General features: G+C 51.3%; 1 long non-coding RNA gene across 1 annotated transcript in view; it reads right to left on the bottom strand.

Annotated features, from left to right (window-relative positions):
• Positions 1–15,033, bottom strand: part of LOC109451127 (uncharacterized) — a 57,816-nt gene extending 42,783 nt beyond the window's left edge. The window contains exons 1-3 of the long non-coding RNA XR_012489806.1: positions 14,958–15,033; positions 13,974–14,073; positions 9,528–9,581 (exon numbers count right to left, since the gene is read on the bottom strand). This is a non-coding gene — a long non-coding RNA (uncharacterized LOC109451127). The remainder of the gene's footprint in view (positions 1–9,527; positions 9,582–13,973; positions 14,074–14,957) is intronic.
• Positions 15,034–18,810: the final 3,777 nt, after the last annotated feature.

The following is an 18,810-nucleotide window of genomic DNA, read 5'->3' as shown; positions in this document are numbered from 1 at the left end:
GCGGTATTTTAAGAATCCTGATGCCCAGGCTGCACCCAGACCACTTAAATCAGAATCTCTGGGGGGGGGGGGGTAGTACCAGTCCTTTTCAAAGCTTCCCAGGTGATTTTCCTTTTTTTAAAATTAAATTTATTAGGGTGACAATGGTTAGTAAAATTATAATACATAGGTTTCAAGGGTACAATTCTGTAATACATCACCTATTTATCACATTGTGTGCTCACCACTGAGAGTCAGTTCGCCTTCCATCACCAGGTGATTTTCTAATGTACTGTTCCTGTACAATCTCCCTGTCCAAGATGGTGGGGAAGGGAACTCACGTTGAGAAGCGCCTACTATGTGTCTGGCTATGCCATTTCATTGGCTTACATTAGTTCATTTAATCCATCACAACTGTGAAAGATGGGTGCCACTGTACCCACTTTACAGAAGAGGAAACAAACTCAGAAGAGTGAAAGATTTTGCTTTCCTACTTCCTGGCCTTGAGGAAGTTACTTAAACCTTTCTGAGTCTCAGTGTTCTTTTTTAATAGCTGGGGACTGTCTCTACTTATAGAATTGCCAGCAGAGTTAAATGAGGCAGGTTTGCCCACATTTGGAATATATTAAGAGTTCCATTATAACTACTACCGTGTTTCCTCGAAAATAAGACCTACCCCAAAAATAAGCCCCCGTTAAGACCGTCAGCCAGACGGACGCATTTAGTACATTATGACGATGTTCCAGAAGAAGATGACATGACTGTATTTGAATACATATAGATTGTTGCACATGAAAAAATAAGACATCCCCTGAAAATAAACCCGAATGCGTCTTTTGGAGCAAAAATTAATATAAGACCTGGTCTTATTTTCAGGGAAGTAGGTATTAGCAGAGCCCAAGGTCCCAGAGTCAGTAAGTGGCAGAGGCAGGATTTGAGCCACTGGTCTGTCGTATCTTCCATTGCACAGGGGCTATCCGTTGTCCCTGTGGGTGTCCCGATGGAACCAAGCCCAGGAGCAGGGCTCAGAGCCCCTGACCAAGCCTGGGAATCAGCACCCACTCTCCGCACACCAATCAGGTTGCTGCATTGACACCCCGGTTTCAGTAGGCCACCCTGCTTCCCTCTGAAAGGAGGGAGTAGGAACTATTCTCCCCTTTCACAGATAAGGGGAAGTGGCTTGCCCAAAGTCAGAAAATAAGTTAGAGACAGAGCTAGGCTATGAACACAGGTTCTGAAGTCATGTGGACTTAAATTTCATTCCCAGCCCTGCCTCTTTTGAGCTGTAATGCTTTGGACAAGTTTCTTAACCTCTAAGCCTCAGTTTCTTCATCTGTAAATGGAGATAAGTAAAGAATAATGTACATCTAATCAACTGATAAGGAAGGAGCTCTAAGACATATTATTCTTTAAAAATAAAAATGCAGAACAGTTTTAATACAGTATGCACCAAGCTGAACTTTCTTGTGTGTGTGTGTGTGTGTGTGTGTGTGTGTGTTTGTGTGCGCGCATGCACTCGTATATATCAGAAAGTCCACAAAACAACTGAAACAGTAGGGCTGGGGCTGGAATAGAAGAGTTACTTTTCATTGAGTAGAATTGGTGCTACAACTGAGCTTTGAATACCACGGGTTTGAACTGTGCAGGTGCACTTATACATGGAATCCTTTCATCTTGTAAACAGGCAACATAAACTTATGGTCTTGATAAATACATAAATGTATTTTCTCTTCCTTATGATTTTCTTATAACATTGTCTTTTCTCTAGCTTACTTTATTATAAGACTACAGTACAGAATACATATGACATACAAACTATGTGTTAATTGACTGTTATCTGTAAGACTTCTGGTCGAACAGAAGCTATTGTAGCTTCTAGTACAATAGAAGCTAACAGTAGGCTATTAGTTAAGTTTTAGGGGAGTCAAAAGTTATATGCGGATTTTAGACTGCATGCGGGATCGGTCCCCCCAACCCCTACGTTCTTCAAGGGTCAACTATATTTGAATTTACTTTGTGCAGGTTTTATCAGTTTAAAAAATTTTAATGGGGTGTTAATACTTCTGGGGTTGACTCAAGGATTAAATAAATTCTTACAAGTGATGTGCTTAACACAATGCCTAGCACAGAGCAAGTACTCAGTTCCACACCACAATATTTATTAAGCACGTAGTAGTTTCCATGGGTCTCAACTCTTCACGCCCCCTACCACATCCACATACTTGCCAAGGCCGCAGGACTTGCTTTGGCCATGGGTGTGCTTGCGTGGTTAGGCATGCTCTCTTGCAGTCCTGCCTTTTGCAAAAGAACAGGCCTCAGGTAGCAGCGGGTCCAACAAGGGTGAGAGGCATGTGGAACAGATCTGCACCCAGTCCATAGTCCAGCACCAAGCCCAGCTGAGCCCAGTCCAAATCAACCAAACCCAGTCAGCCTGCAAGAAGTACTTATTGTTGTAGAACCTTGAGTTTTGGAGTAGTTTTACACAGCATTATTATGACAAAAGCTGACTAATACAGACTATATGGCAGGGGATACAATGGTGAGCAAAAACAGATATAGTCCCTGCCTTCATGAAGCTTATACTTATAATCATGAAAAGGTCAGGAGAGTATTTAATGGCAGGGGGGTGGGGAAGGTTGATCTAGGCAGTGAGTCAAAGAAACTTCCTTGAGGAATTGAGACCCTGAAGGATGAACAGTTAGTTAACCAGGTAAACTCCTGCAGACAAAGGAACAGAATGTGCAAAGGCCCTGAGGCTGGAGGAGACCCGTGGCTCCAACAAGGGACTGTAAGACGAGGGAGGGGGTACAGAGTAGGCAAGGGTTTTTTTTAAGCAAAGGAAAGAATGGAAGGGTTTGGGAAGAGAGTTTGGGGGAAGGGAGAGGAGGACATGATTAACAGCATACTGTCAGAGGTCATTTGGACTGAGGTTATACACATACTGGAAGTCATGTTAGTTGAGGGAAGTATTACAACTGTTACAACATCTGTGCCCATCTCTGTATCTCTGCCACATTTGCGTCTATATCCATATCTGTCCTTGCTTTTGTGTCCAGCCTCAGAAGCTCCAGGGCCTCTAGCCCCTTCCCAGATTACTGGGTTCCTGAAAAACTGTGCTGCACGTGTATACCCTATGCATTTCCCAAACTATTGCCCGCTCTGTGGGCACCTTGGGTCTCTCCAGGCAGGACGGGTATCTCTGGACCAGCAGAGGCTGAAGGCCCCCAGGACTCCAGAGCCTGAAGCTGGATGAGGATTCCTCCCAGTTGGAGGCAAGGAGCAGGAGGCACAAAAGGCCCCGGCATCTGCAAACCTCTCATCAGTGCAAATCAATGCGAGATTAAAATTCATGATGGTTCCGGGGCACAACTGCAAACAATTTGTTCAGTAAACTTTGCTCTAATTGGTATTCGTAGAATTTCCTGTTAATCAGGCCCCTTGGGCTCTGTGGGGCTGGGATGATCTGTCTCCCCATGACAGGACAGGGCGCACGTGTGGGTGGGTATGAGAAGAAGGCGGGGGAGGATGGTCAAATGCGGGTATCTGTAATTATGTGCCTCGTTATGTCTCGCTGTGGGGATCCAAGCGCCAGACTGGGGTGTCCACAGGTGACTTTGCCCAGGGTGTATTTCTGTTCCACTCCAAGTGGGTGTCTGTGTGTTGGGGGTGGATCTGCCTGAGTCAGAGTCTGTGGGCTAGTCGGTTGGGGGGGGGGGGGTGTCTGTCCAGGTGTGCGCTTAGGGGCTGGGGTAATGCATATCTGTTGGGGTATGTGCCCCGGTGGTGAGGGTATGCTCCTGGCGAGTTTGTGTTGGTGCCTGCACGTGCCTGTCCAGGTATGTGTCTGCGGGTCACGAAGGACTTGTGTTGCAGGGTCTGCGTCTCAGTGTGGAGGCTCTGGCTCCAAGAGATAGTAACTGGTGACGATCAAGTTGGTTCCTGGACTCAGAGGGTCTCCTGCCCGTGAGTCCCTGGTCTAATGTGCTAGCTGTCACCAAAGAGGAGCAGGGCCCAGCGGCAGATTGCCCCCACCCCATGCCCACTACCCCTTTCACCAGGGCCCTGTTTCCCATCATGTACCACAGGCCCAAGACCCAGGACCTACAGGCTTTTGAGGGCTCTGCTGGGAAATATCAATGACCTCAAATATGAAGAGAGTGCACGTGAAGCAATCACAAGTAATGAATGCTTAATTATATGTCTACAAAATGTAACATCGTGTACACTGCAAAGCTGTGCAGCTCACGTAGTTCTATACAAATCACATGTAATGTGGGATCTGGCTGTGTTTTACTGTGTTTGGTATTATGGGAGGTGTAGCCTCCAGGAGTAAGAAGACCCAAGAAGGTCTAGAGACAGCCCTGGCCATTCTCTTGAGCTCTGGCAGGAGCACCCGGCCCTCTTCTCCCTGGTCCCTAGATCTGCTCACTCTTACAGGGGCATCCTTGGACAGTGAGTGACGGGGTCACCCTGGCACACTGTCAGACCCTGACACAGAGATTGGAAAGGCGTAGCGTGCGTGCGTGCGTGTGTGTGTGTGTGTGTGTGTGTGTGTGTGTGTGTGTGATGGGCCTCTGAGTGGCAGGACTCCCTGCAGCTTGTGTCTCTGAACGGGTTTATACTCAGACACAGAGTAACTGCAGTGCTTGTATAATTGTGTGTAAGGGACTGTCTTATACACAGATGGTTATGATGCTTATTTCTGTTATGTGTGTGTGTGCATGTGCGTGTGCAAACAGATAACTTGCTTGAGCATGAGGGCGTTTGAAGGGGGTGTGCTGGCTGGGGGGGGTTGTGCATGTGGCCCCCACCCCACCATCCCTCACACTCATTATCTCAGCAGGAGCAGCTCTTGCCCTGGGGCCCGCCCTCACTGTTTTAAGCAGCTGCTGCTTTTCCTCAGATTAAGCCCTCTGCTCCATCTTCTCATTTTCCTGCTAGGGGGCCATGGGCTGACTGGGGAGGGGTCTCTGGAGAGCAGTGCCCCCAGCAGGCAAGCTAATCCTCCACAGACCCCACCTCCACCCCTTGTCCACAGGGCTTCCTCTTTCTTGAGTCCCTGTGACTGGGCAACAGGGATGATGTGACAGTATCAGAGTGCTGGTTGTGTGTGTGTCGTGGTGGTGGTGGTGGTGCTGGGTCTAGAGTGAACGGTTCAGAAGCACTAGGACAGGTCCCTAGCTGGCTGGGAGGGTTGGGGCTGGCTCTTGGTCCCAGCATAGGGTCCTGAGCCCCTCTGGCATTGGGGAAGGGCCAGAAGAGCCTGAATTGTAGGTGGCAGGGATGTGGCTTTGCCCAGTTTAGGAAGTCCTGGGCCCACCTGAGGCTTATCCAAGGGCACCCAGAGAGGCTCAGCCTAGGCAGAGGGCATGTAGCCCCCTCTACCTGCTGGGTGAGGGAGAACCAGGATCTCAGCAGAAGTTGCTGCAGAGAGGGGAAGCAGGGAGACAGATGAGAGAAGGGTGGTGGAGGGGGAGTTAATCCCAGAGGACCTTAGTCTGAGCACCTCCCTGATACTGGGGAGGGAGTGGGCTCCAGAGAGTCTGGGTGAAATTCAGGGAAGCTGCAGACAAGGGAGCCCAGGCCTGGGGCAGGTGGATCGGCAGCCATCTCCAAGATGAGTGCTCTGAGCTCTTGTGGCTGCATGGAAGGACCCTCCACCACAACACAAATCTGCAGACCAGGCCAGGTGGGTGCAGGGACATCAGCCGCCAGCACCTTGGCTCTGACTCCAAAACATTCAAGGTCTACCATGTGCCCCTGGGATGCAATCATGAACAAGACCCAGACTAGCCCTCGTGAAGCAACAGGCTGCCGGGAGAGGCAGGAGAGTAGCCAGTGCTGGGAAGGGGGAAGCCAGGGCTGTGGCCATCAGAAGAATCACATGACTCAGCCTGGGGAAGACTTAGGGAAAGCTTCTGAAGGATGCCACTTTTTAGCCAAGGCCTGAATATAATAACAATGTGAATTGTTATTTGAAATAGGAGTAATGAAAGATAGTGACACTGAGCAACCTACCACACGCTCGATATATTATCTCGTTTACCTTTTATAATTGCCCTGTGAGTTAGGTACTAGAATCTCCATTTTACAGATGAGGAAACTGAGGCCCAGAAAGGGGAAGTCCTTTGTCTAGGAATAGAGCGCTAACAGGTGACAGAGCCAACATTTCAAGTCCACCAAAATTTGAGCTCCAAGACAAGCCTCCTGCGGTCCTGAGTCACCTTTCGTAACTTCAGCAGCAGTAGCAGTGCAGCTCCCCGAGCACCCTCTCTGACCCTCAGAGGCCAACCTGGCAGCCTGGACCAGGCCCAGGTGAGCAAGATGCAGGCGAAACTGGGAAGGGGAGGTGTAGCCCTCAGGCCCGTGTTTGCAGAGACTGACATCTACCTGGCCCTGTTTTCATTTGCTTTCTGGTTGAGAAGGGAAAAGGCCCACGTTTTTATGACACCAGCTTGTGATTCTATTTTCTGTTTAAATTCTGGGTGAGGGAAAAATAAGAGACATCAGAGAAACCTTCAGAATCTCATTTCGAGAGTCTGAGCTGCAGATAAATGAGCCTCCTGCAGAAACGCTACATCAAAGCGAATTTTCTCAGCTGTATTTTCTTTCTTTTAATAGGGCCATTTACTACATTAATATTCCAGGAAGTCATTTTAATTTTGTGTTTATCATCCATTGGGAAAGTTAAACAGGATCAATATGTAACCAGTGGCAAATTTGGGGATCTTGGGGGAGAAGGGGTGTGTTTGAAAGCCATGGTGATTCCACAACTGGGAGTCCTTAGGAGGGGGCAGGAGGCTAGGAGAGGCAGGAAGGGATGGGGTTGGGGAGAGGAGGGGAAGCGTGGGGGAGTTGTAAGGTGGTAATTGTCTGAACATGCATTGAAAGAACAATTATTGAGTATCTACTAGTGTGAAGCATTGCTCATGCCTTATGTTCTCCAATCCTCACAACTCATGAAGTAGATATTCCTGTCCTCACATATGGGGAAACTGAGGCTCAGAACATTTGTCACACATCCAAGGTCTTATAGAACTCTGATTCATTGACTGATTCATTCCTTCAATAAGTAAGTGTCAAGCACCTGCTATGTGCCAGGCGTTTCCCTAGCAGCTGGAGGCTTTAGGTCAATGAAAGTTAATTTACCAAAAGCCTAAGGCTTCATGTCAAATCCACTGAATGTCTCTTTGGGTGAATTGCCTGCTTCTGGGGAAACAGGTGGGCCCCTGCCCTTGCAGAGGTTACAGTCAGGTGGGGAGACAGGCTTTCATCAAATAATCGCACAAGTCAAGATGAACTTGCCCCTATGGAATGGGGGGGAGGTGTGTGACTTCATCTAGAATAGGTCAGGGAAGGCTTCCTGAGGGTGGTGATGTTCCAGCTGAGATCTGAGGGCAGTGTGGGAGGCAGCTGGGTGAGAGCGATAAGCAGAGTGGTGTGGCTAGTGGTGTGGCTAGGAGCAGGGCCAGCTCCAGGGACCTCCAGGGGCTGCTGAGGTAGACAGAGGATGTGATGGGAGCTCCTGAGCTGGGTCAGGACTTGGGAGACCCAGCAGGCCATGAGGCAGATGTACACTCTGGGTCAAGTTGTATGCACTGTGGGTCCCCACTCCTCCCCCTGCCAGGCAAAGCTTTGGGCAGTGGAAGGAGATGAGAGTGTGTGTGGGGGGGAGGTAAAAGGGGAGAAGTAGTAGATCTTCACTAAAGCCCTGAATGGAGGGTATCTCAGGGGACTTGGGAGGATGGAGCTAGATCTTAAAAGGAGGGGATGGGTTTTCAAGGAATTGAGAGATCAAGAAGGCAAAACCCTTGAAATCATCCATGATTCCCTTCTTTCTGCCACACTCCCCACATTTGATCTGTCAGCTCATCCTGTTGGCTTTACCTTTACAACATATCCAGAACCAGACCTCTTATCACCATCTCTATCGCTGCCTCCCCAACCTAAGCCACCATCTACTCTCACCTGGATTATTGCAACAGCCTCCTAACTCTTCTCTCTGCCTCTCTCCTTGACCCCCTGCAGTCTAGTTTCAATGACGGTCAGAGTGATACCTTTAAAAGATAAATCAGATCATGCCTAAAGCCCCTGGTGGATTCCTGTCTTATTCAGATAAAAGCTAGTCCTTACAAAGGCCAACAAGGCCCTACGAAATCTGCACTTCCCAGGTGACTTGTGACTCCAATTCCTTACGACTCATCTTTTGCTCACACAGCTACTCTGGCTGGCTTGCAATTCCTATAACGCGCCAGGTAGGGTTCCACCTCACAGCCGTTGCACTTTGCACTTGCTGTTCCCTCTGCCTGGAATGCTCTTCCCCAGATATGTGCTTGCTCCCTCCTTCACGTCCTTTGAGTCTTTATTCCAACTCGCTTTCTCTGTGAGACTGTCTCTGTCCACACTAGTTCAGTTGCTGTCCCCTGCAGCAGCACTCCCTCACTTCCTGGCTGTTTGGTTTTATGCTAGTGCACTTCTCGTTTCTGACGTAGATTATAATTTACTGATTTATCTTGTTTGTGGTCGGCCTCCCCTCACTAATGTAAGCTCCACAAAGGCGGGATTTTTGTCCACTTTGTTTACTGCTATGGCCCCTGTGCCCAGAACAGTGCCTCCATCATAGGTGCTCAATCCGCCAGATAAGAAGGGACATCTTCCCACTTTGGGAGGCAGGTCGCAAGGCTCCTACGGGGATACCATTTCGGTGCTGAGTTGTTTTTAACTAATTTATGTATTTTATTCTACCGATTCCTAATAACAGCCCTTCCTGGTGATAACTATTATTGGCCCCATGTTATAGACGGGGCAGCTGAGGTTCAGGGAGGAAGTGAAGTAAGGGGCAGATCTGGGCATCCTTCAGATCTCAAAGGACAGGCACTAGTGCCTCCACTTACCATCTATAGGACCTTGGGCAAGCTTCTGTCCTCTCTGTGCCTCAATGTCCTCATCTATAAAATGGGCACAATCATAGTACCTACTACCTCCAAGGGCTGTTGGGAGACTTAAACAGGACTATGCATGCACATTATTTAGCTTGGGCTGCATGGAAGCTGTTCAATAATGTTAGCTATTATTATTCTTGGACCTGTGCTCTGCTGCCTGAGTCAGGCCTCTGGGGTACTCCCCACACAGGGGTCTCCATATCTTTTCCATAGGGACCTCGGGTCAGCCCAGGGCTTTGCCTCCAAATGGCAGTGGCTGGGCTTGTCCAGTCCCATTTGTTTAGGCGGAATTTAATTTCTCCCCAAGCTGAGAGCCTTCTGCCCCCTCCTGCCCTTTCTCTTGCTCTCATTTGCAGGAAAATGAGCTCCGGGAGCTTTCCCCCTGGTCCAGAAATCCAAGGTGAAGAATTTCATTAACAATCAAGAGGACACAATCAACATTCTAATAATTCCAGATCCGCATCCCCCACTTTTGCAGCCCTCCAAGTGCCCCCCCTCCCCACTCCACCCATTTCGGGTGGTACGCAGACACACTCACCTTGACAAAAAAAAAATCTCATTTCCTCTCCAGCCAAATTTGCTTTGCTATTCAATTTAGCACCTTACCTTCTGCCATGATGATGAAGGAATGTGCTTGGACTTCCTGGAGGCCTCCGGCTTCTGAAAGAAACATGGGTGGGAAGGATGGCATCGTGAGGGGCTTGCTTCTCTTACACCTCCTGGAAGGTTCCAGGGTGAAGTGACACACTTTCCCCCTAGGGACTCAGGAATCCCATGGCCAGAGAAGCAGAACTTCTCCAGTGTGGGGAGAGGAGAGGGTGGTGTAGTCATCTCCCCAGGCCTGTTGAGGTGGGTAGAGCTGATAAGTGGCCTTTTCAAGTTTCATTTGCATTTTCCACAGAGCAAGGGCCCACCTCCAACACCTGACCCCAGCATTTGGGAAGACCTAGTCTGTACCACCTTTTGACTGTATGACTTTGGGTAAATGAATAGTTCAGAGCCTCATTTGTCTTATCTGTAAAATGGGGATGCTGGCAATAATGCTGTTCTCTCAAGGTCCCTGGGGGACTGAAATGAGACCATGCTTAGCACAGTTCCTGGAGTGGGCACACAATGAATAATGTGCCGCTATTATTGTAAGTGTGGTAGGAAGGTGTCTTTGGCATTTGAATCCTGCAACATGGTGCTCACCATCCTTTCTCTCTCCTTACTTAACCCTTCACTTGGAATACATTGAGTTCTTATTGATATAGTGATGTATGAAAGATGAATGAATATGTTCAATAGGCACTTACAGTACAGAGCGGGCAGAGTTATGACAGGCTAAGTTTGGGGGTGCCTTTGTGGTGGTCAGAAGGAATGAGGAGAAATTTATCTGGAGATGAGCGTGAGAGTGCAAACTGTCAATGCAAAGGTCTGGAAGTGAAAACCCCAGGAGGCTGGAGAGGAGAGTTCCTTCTGTGGTGGTGGCCAGGGGCGCAGTCAGGAGCCAGGTGAGAGTGGTAAACTTGGCCTTGTAAGCCACAAATGGGAGTTTGGCTTTGGTCCTGAGGACATGTGGAGCCATTGAGGGACGCTGAGGAGAGTAATGGCCTGGGTTTTCTCAGAGAAACCTCTGCCTGGCTGCAGGTGGGGAATCGATGGGAGAAGGGCAAGAGTAGACGTGGGGAGATGAGACAAGAGGTGGATGGGGCCTGGGCGGGTGACCGCTGTGCAGATGGAGAAAAGCGGAAATGTGCATTCCAGAGGTAATCCTGGTAAGAGCTGACACTGACAGTCAGGGGGGTAGGAGATAATGGCTGTGGTCTGACTCCAGCACCCCAGCCCACGGGGGGACCTGGAAGAGGTACTGGGGTTGAGGGGAGAAAGGCACCCTGTATGTCTGGGCACTAAGGTGGGGACTTCACGTACCCCCGTTCCTGTCTGGGAAGGTACCTGAGGAAGCTTTGGGTAGCTGGAGACAGGAAGTACAGCAGGAGCCCAGGAGTCCAGTGTTACACTGGCCTGGACCCCTTCAGCACTCGATGCAGCTGGGGCCCAAGGGGGCTGTGGCAGGAAGTTTAGTTCTCTAATCTCTGAATCCTCCTGAAATCCCTTTAGAGCTTTGAGTGGCCCTAGGGCTCCCTTCCCTATGGTGGTCCTGTAGCAGGGCCCATGAGGGCCCCTGGCACCTCCCCTGTGCTTCACGCACTCATATCACACCACACACACACACACACACACACACACACACACACACACACGAGTGAGTTCCAGCTTCCATGACGAGCCCTGTAGGAAGGGAGGCAGGGACCTTGAGAGTCCAGAGGAGAATGGGGAGGAGGTAGAGGAGGAAAGGAAGGGGAGGGGGAAGAGGGAAACTAAAAGATACCCCCAGCTGCAGTCTTCATGGCTTTGGCAGAGATTAGCCCCTTAGGGGAGAGGGAAGGGGTGTTCTGTGTTCCTAGTAACTGGGAGCTCTTCCTACTGGAGCTTCAGCTGGGCGGCAAACCTCCAGACCACCTGCCCTTCTGTCTCCTTCCCAGGACACAGGTCTCTGGGTCACCTCCCCAGCCTTTCTACGTCCCCTGATGTGACCTGCAGCAGGCTGGGCTGTGTGTGTTGGGAGAGGACAGACAGGAGAGTCTCGGGAAAGAGGAGCAGGAGAAGGAGTGTCTTGCCTCCCTTTCCAATGGGGACGGGAGGGGACTGTTCCTACATGTTGTGCAGGGAAGACAGATGGTTAGGAGCCTCCTGGAAGATCATCCACCCTCACCCCTTTGGCTCCCACCTCTTCCTCCATATGGCAGCCACGTTACCTTCCTGCCCCAAATCTTTCTATAGGTCCTCAATGCCCTCAGAATAAAGTCCAAACCCTCCAACAAGGCCGACAGGGTCTCTGTTCACCCTCCAGCCTCTACATTAACATTCCTTCCCCCAAAGCCTCCAGGCCTCTTCCTGCTGTTGTTCCCTCTGCTGGTCCAGCCCCGCACCCTATTCCTCTTCCTCATTCTTAGGTCTCAAACCCTGAAGGGAAATTGCTCAGACCACCCCACCATTCTAGAAAAGGTTCCTCCTTTGGGTGCCCCATGGCACCACTGGCCTGCCCCCACCCCACACGGCCCGGGCCCCCACTCAGCTCTGATCACTCTGTGTCACACTTGCCTGGGCCTTTCTCTCTCGAGCCTAAGAACTCAGTGAGGACAGAAACTTGCCTTTCTAGAATCCTCAATGCCTGGCACCATGCCTAGCATTCACTAGTGGAAGGAACACCCCAGGAATTACCAGGATGGGATTATCTTTCAGGCTAGAAGCTGGTTAGAGGTCACCAAGATAAACCTCCTATTTCTGAGATCCAGAGAGTAGAAGGGACTTGTCCAAAGTCACAGAGAGGGAGCGGCTGAGCCAGGAAAAGAACTCAGGAGTCCTAACTCCTTGGGTCTTGCCCTTTCATGGAGGGATCCAGAGAGGAAATAGAGGCAGCTGGCGGGAAGTGGACAGGGGCAGACAGTGGGAAATGGGCAGCCCGAGTGTCCTGCAGCAGCCCCCAGGGTGTGTGCACAGATGTGTGCTGTGCTTGACTGGCTGGGAACCCCCTCCTGCTGCCTCTCAGCAAGGGGACCCACTCCCTGGGGAGAAGCCCACCCAGGACTGGGTGATGAGGGTGCCAAGTGGGCCAGGCTCTCAGATTAGGGATTTACGTCATCTCAAACCCCGGTGGAAGCTGAGAGTGGGTACCCAGGGGGCAAGGCAGGCACTGGGGATGCAATCACAGGCTAATAGCCTCCCAGCCTGAGATGCAATTAGGGGCGGACTCTCAGTGGGCCCAGAGGAAGTGGGAAGTTAGTCCTTTGGAGTTGGGGGTGGGGGCCCACCTCTGACAGTCCTGGCTCAGGGTCAGAGGGGCCACAATGAGGGCACAGGTGGGATAAGGAGACCCCCAAATAGAAGGCAGAGTAGGGGCATGAGTGGGTAGTGAGGCAGAGGGGGGTTTGGAGGTAAAGCAGTCATGGAAGATCAATGGGGAGGGGTATTTTTCTAGAACCCCAGATGTAACAGTGAAAGAGCCAAGCTAAGTAACGTAGATTCCCAGCCTTTCTGAGTGGGTTTCCGTCCCTATAAGATAGGAATAATAACAGACGGTGGTATCTCAAGTGGCCGTTGTGAAAGTTCAGTGAGGAAAAGCATGTATAGCACTTAGCTCAGAACATGACCCTTACCAAGGGCTCCATAAACGCTCATCATGATGGTGAAGATGGAGGGAGATGGGATTACATACTGGGCATACACACGAAGTTCGTAATCGTGGAGACCTGGGTTCAACCCCAGCTCTTCCACTTACCTGCTCCGTGACTTTAGGCAAAGACTCATCTGTAGGCAGAACTGATAGTCATACTTAACCTTGGCCAGGGGTGAGAGGAAGTGCAATAGGGAACACACACTGCCTGGGACGCAGCTTTTGCTTCAATGGCAGCTCCCCAGGATGGAGTGGGGTCATCCCTTGGGCCTCAGATCACAGCCCCCAAATCTTCTGCCCCTGAGATCGCAAAGCAGTGCTCTGTGACCTCAGGGGCTCTGGCAGGGACCCTATCACCCCAGTCTGTTCAAGACAAAGGTCTGCAGACCTGGCTTCCTGTTGGAGCCTTGAGAGGGACCAACCAGGGATCGTGACTGTGGTTTAGAAACTGCCAGATGCACTGCAGTTGTAAGGAACTGAGTAACTGCTGGAGCTGTTCAGTTCTCCCAGAACGTAGCCCCAGGCCCAACCCCAGCTCTAGGGGAGGGCAGAGGAGGGATGGCGGTGGGGGGCGCCATGCTCATCCTAACTGGCGTTTCCTGCGCACTTTATCTATGCCATCTGGTGTCATCCTCACAACGACCCCATGAGGAAGGTACAGGGAGCATTCCTGTTATACAAATGGGGAAAAGGAGGTCAGAGATAAAGTGCCTAGCCCAAGGCTGCCAAACTTGCAAGTGTCAGCCCCAGGATTCAAACTACAGATTGCCCCAGAGCGCTAGCTTTGAAGGGTCAGCCTGACAGTTCTGAGTTTGAGGGGGAAGCTTTGTACCAACCTGTGTCACACGCGCTCTGCAGGATCGCTTCTCCCCTCATTCTGGAGGTCCGGCAGTGTTAACAAGCCGAGGGATTCTGAAGCTGGTGCTCTGGGGACCCCTGGGGAAAGGCCCAGGCTGAATTCAGGCCGGGCTGAGATGGAGTTCAGCCCACAAGGTCACTGACTGGGCTCAAGGTCAGTGTGGGGACAGAGTCCCAGAGAGCTGTTTCCAGGCTCTCAGCCTCACATGGAAAGGTGCTAGATTAGCCACGGCAGTTATATCAGTGGCTAATGGCTAACCGGTAACAGCTGATGGCCAACTAGTCACAGCTGATGGCCATCTACTGCCTGAGCCAGCACATTTCCACGTGAGGCCGAGAGCCTGGAAACTGCTCTCCTGGCTTTGTCCCCACAGTGGGGGTGCCCCAACAGCTGGCGATGACCCTGTTCCAGCCAGTGCATTCTAGCTCCCTGGTCCCACCTCACCTGCCTGCCCGACCAAGGAATGAGTCCAGGTGCTTTGAGATAAAGAGGAAGTACATCCCAAACGCGATGAGGCAGCTGCTTTGGGATAAATATAAACCTGGATTTCCTGGGCCCTGGATGACTAAGCACAGCTGAGCCCAAGGTTTTCCAATCCTTTCTTGGTGGAGAAGGTAGAAATTGGTGGCACCCAACCCCCTAATGTCAGTGAAGATCTCTCCTCCCCAGCTCCAGGCTTTGGAAGAGGAAGTCACTCTGTCCCAGTCCCCAGGGCCCAGCTGAGGTGGAGATATAGCCTGGTGTCACAGCAAGAGCATAGGCCACGGTGGACCTGGGTTCAAATCCCAGCCCTACTACTTACAGGCTTTATGGCCTGGGTCCCAGTCTGTAAAATGGGGATAATCGTATCCATCTCCACAAAGATTAATAAAGAATATTGGCGAGGAAAGCACAGACATTCTGCAAATGTTTGTTTCCTTTCCTCCTCAGCCCCCAAGCCTCTCTGGCAACTAAAACCTACCATTAGCAGCAGAGTTGTCTCCAGACTGCTCTTTAAAATGCAGGGAGCCTGGAAGAGAGGGGCAGTCATTAAGTCTACCTGAGATGAGGCACGCGCAAAGCCCTGACTTTCCTAGCTGTAGGATGGAAGAGGTGATTGAATTACTGACACCTGAGAAAAGCAGGGTTGGCAAGGCCCTAGAAAGCAGATCCTGGCCCCACTCCCTTATTTTACAAAGGGGAAAGGAAGAGAGGGGAGCTGAGGGCCAAGGTCACCCAGAGTCAGGTACTGGTCAAGTCAAGTTTGAAGCCGGTTCGTCTGTGATTTTGTTTCCTTGGTGTCAGAAGAGACAGATCCTGAGAAAGGGGCCCAGGCTACACTGGGCGGGGAAGGGCCCTGACAAGGAGGCCTGTTGCCCTTGGCCACTTTCCTCACACTTGGAACAGTGCCTGGCACATAGTAGGCCCTCAATACGTATTTATTGACTGACTGAGTGATGAACAAATAAATGAATGAGTGGGGCAGCAGGAGCACAGAGGTGCCCTTCCAGGATAGGAGGGGGTCTCTGTGAGACTTCGGTCACCTTGAGAAGGGGCCTCAGGGCCTCCCCAGGGCAGAGTCCACATGTCCAGTTTGCTTCCTCCAATGGAGGAGGGGGAGGGGTATTCCATGGGGACAGGGACTGGAACTGTAGCCGGAGGGATGGAGGTTAGGCAGCTGGTGGGTTATGTGAAGGAGGCAGGGAGGCCGGAGTGGCTTCTTCTATCAGAGCTCTGTGAGGGGGCAGTGCTGTGTCTGTGTCTGGGGCAGGAGGGGAGCTTTGTGAGGCTGGGGATACCTGAGGGAGCCCCGAGTCACACTTGCTCACAGCCTGGGCACCTGGGGGCTCTGTGGGCAGAGGCCACCTCAGCTCCTCAGAAACAGACCAAGCTCAGCTTTGGCTGCTCACGATCCTGTTACCATGGAGATACCGAAGGCTCCTTTGAGAGCATGGGAGACGCAGGGCGTGGCCTGCCCTCAGCATGGTTTAAAGCTGGGGTTGAGGGTGGGGGTGCAGTTGAGCTGCAAAGGGATGTGGTAGGACCTTTTCAGGCACAACACCCACAGGCCTATACAACGTGGCAGCCACTGGCTTTAGAGTCCACAGACCTGGGCCTGAATCCCAATTATTAACTGGTGGCCCTGGACAAGCGACACCATATCTCTGAGCCTCAGTTCCATCATCTGTAAAATGGGGGCGATAATACTCTTCACAGGGTTGTTGGGCCATTCGCTTGAGCCTGTACCTGGACAGCACAGTGCCGGGCACAGTGAACATTGGTAAATGGTAACTGTTATTTCTGTAATTGGGGTGAGGACTGGGGATCTACAGGAGTCTGTGCTGAAGGCGGCAGCTCCCTGCCCTCAGCCTGCTCCCTGGGCCTCCTGGGTGAGGCTGAGAGAGGCCGGACTCTTTCTCCACAGACAGAGGCAATCGAGAACAGCAGTTATGTCATCCTTTGAACATGGGCCTGGAGGCTCTGCTGCAGGCACATCTGAAAAATAAATAATAACAACTTGAATAATTCACAGAATCTGTGTGAATAATTCACTCAGCCTCCCAAACACCAGCCGATTAGTCACCGTAGACCCAGGCTTCCATCCTGTCTGCCCCAGCAGCCCTGGGGAGTGTGGCCTGGATGCAGGTGCAGGAGGTGGAGGGCACACAGGAACACTTGGAGGGGTCTCCCGAGGCTGCAGGGGTCTGGGGGGCAGCCAGGGAGGTAGGGTTCATGGTCTCTCTGGGTTCTACAGAGACCCATGTGCTGAGGTAGGCAAAGGGGACTCTACTATGGTCCCAGAGTGAAGGGGGTCCTGCAGCTGGCCCTCTCAGCTTCCCCTTCCTGGGCTACATGTTGGAGACTTGGAGGGGAGAAGAGCCCCTTTTGTTATATTTTAGTGACTAGTAACCAGCCCAATGTAGCCCATCTCCACAGGGACCCCAGGCTGCGCGGTCTCTCAGCCCTGAAATGGATCCTGACGAGCCCACGCAGATCTCTCATGTTTCTCCTGGGAGGCAGGATGAGGCAGGGGTTAAATGCCTCTGCTCAGGACTCAGACAGACCTCAGTTCAACTTACTATGTGACTTGGCCAAATGGCTCAAACATTCCAGGTCTCCATTTCCTTGTCTGTAAAATGGGGATTAAAAACGCCTACTTCATAGTGTTATTATTGTTCTGCAGATGAAATGATGTAATGACCATAAATTGCTTAGTGCAATGCCTGGCACACAGTAAGTGCTAAAAAACAGTAGCTGTTATAGATACTCATTATCTTTCCAAAGATAGCATGTTGGGGACTCGAGGTAGGAAGAGGGCTGCTCAGATGTTGCAGATGTTCGTATAAAACATGATCTGCAGGCCCGAGAGATGGGCACAGACTGCTGGCCAACCCAGGGAGGACTGCCTTAACGTGTGTGGGGCCCCCAATACCCTCCAAGTAGATGCTCCACTCGAGACACCGAGTATTCTGTTTATTTCCTCCCAAGCACTTGACACAATTTGTGATTATTTTCTTAGTTGCTTATTCACTCTCGAATAAGTAACGAGTGCCTTCCCCGCTAGGTTGTGAGCTCAATGAGGACAGGGACGTCGTCTGGCTTGTTCACCAGTATCTGCCCAGGCCCTAGAATACTGCCTGGATATAGTAGATGCTCAGTAAATACTGTCGATTGAATGCATAGATTCCTCAGCCAGGCAAGGTTTGAGAAGGCATAGGAGAGATCATGAACAGCTGCCAAGACAGCCTCCATTGTGGGTGGGTCAGGAGGGGTCCTGGGGACAGTAGCTGGGTGTGCAGCTCAGAGCAGGGAAGGTGGTCCTGGGGCTGGCCCCTGCCAGACTGGCTGCTCGTGATGCTGCAGGGGTGGGGACAATGCCTATCTCCCCCTGTCTTGACCACCATCCAGGTAAGCATTCTCCAGACCAGCAGTACAAGGGAGTCTTGGTGGCACAAGCTCATTGTGACTTCCCCAGTAATGATTTAATCGCTTGTTTAGAATTTCTGTGGCATTAATGATTATTCCCCAGAACAGGGAATAATTGGCTGTGTTCTCACTGTGAGCAAGCTCCCTGTTAGCGGGGAGCTGAGCCTGTTCTTCTGTAATCTTCTTCTCTCACCTGCCTGCCACTCACTCACAGGATGATGGAGATGGATGAGCTTATGTGTGCAGAGTTGCTGGGAAGCCACCTGGAGGCTGCAGGACCTGGCTGAGGCGAGGAGGCTGCAGGGATGGTGGGGAGACAGAGAAAGAGATGCACGGAAATGCAGAGACTGATGGAGAAACAGCAAGAGCAAGACACAGTGAGAGAGAGTGACACGGGAAGCTGTGTTCTTGGGCTGAGTAATCCCCACACTCAGCTCATAGCTTCCAGTCCTCCCCAGCTGCCTCACTCGTGCTGTTTTACAAAACCTTCCATGCATGAATGCGTACCTTCTGTGTGAGAACATGTGGGCGTCTCCAGTGCAGTGGTTCTCAAAGAGTGGTACCTGGACCAGCAGCAGCAGTGGCACCTCGGCATTTGCTTGAAATGCACGTTCTCAGGCTCCAGCCCAGACCCACGGAATCAGAAACCCAGCTGGAGGTGGAGTCTAGCCCTCCAATAAGCTTTCGAGGTGATTCTGATGCACTCAAGTATGAGATGCCTGGTGAGGTGTGTGCATGTGCTGTGTGGGCATGACCGTGTGCACATGTACGGAGGGTGGCTGTGCGAGCATTCGGGCCCCTGTCCTCAGCCAGAGGCCAGAAAAGGTCCAGGCAGAAATCAGACCCCACCAGAGGGCCCAGGGCTGCTGCTTGTGGAGAGGGGGCTCAGGTCTAGCTATCAACTGTCC

Source organism: Rhinolophus sinicus, linkage group LG10, assembly GCF_036562045.2.
Source record: "Rhinolophus sinicus isolate RSC01 linkage group LG10, ASM3656204v1, whole genome shotgun sequence".
Lineage (NCBI taxonomy): Eukaryota > Metazoa > Chordata > Mammalia > Chiroptera > Rhinolophidae > Rhinolophus > Rhinolophus sinicus.
The sequence above is the reverse complement of the archived record's forward strand: the minus strand, read 5'-3'. Positions and strand labels throughout refer to the sequence as shown.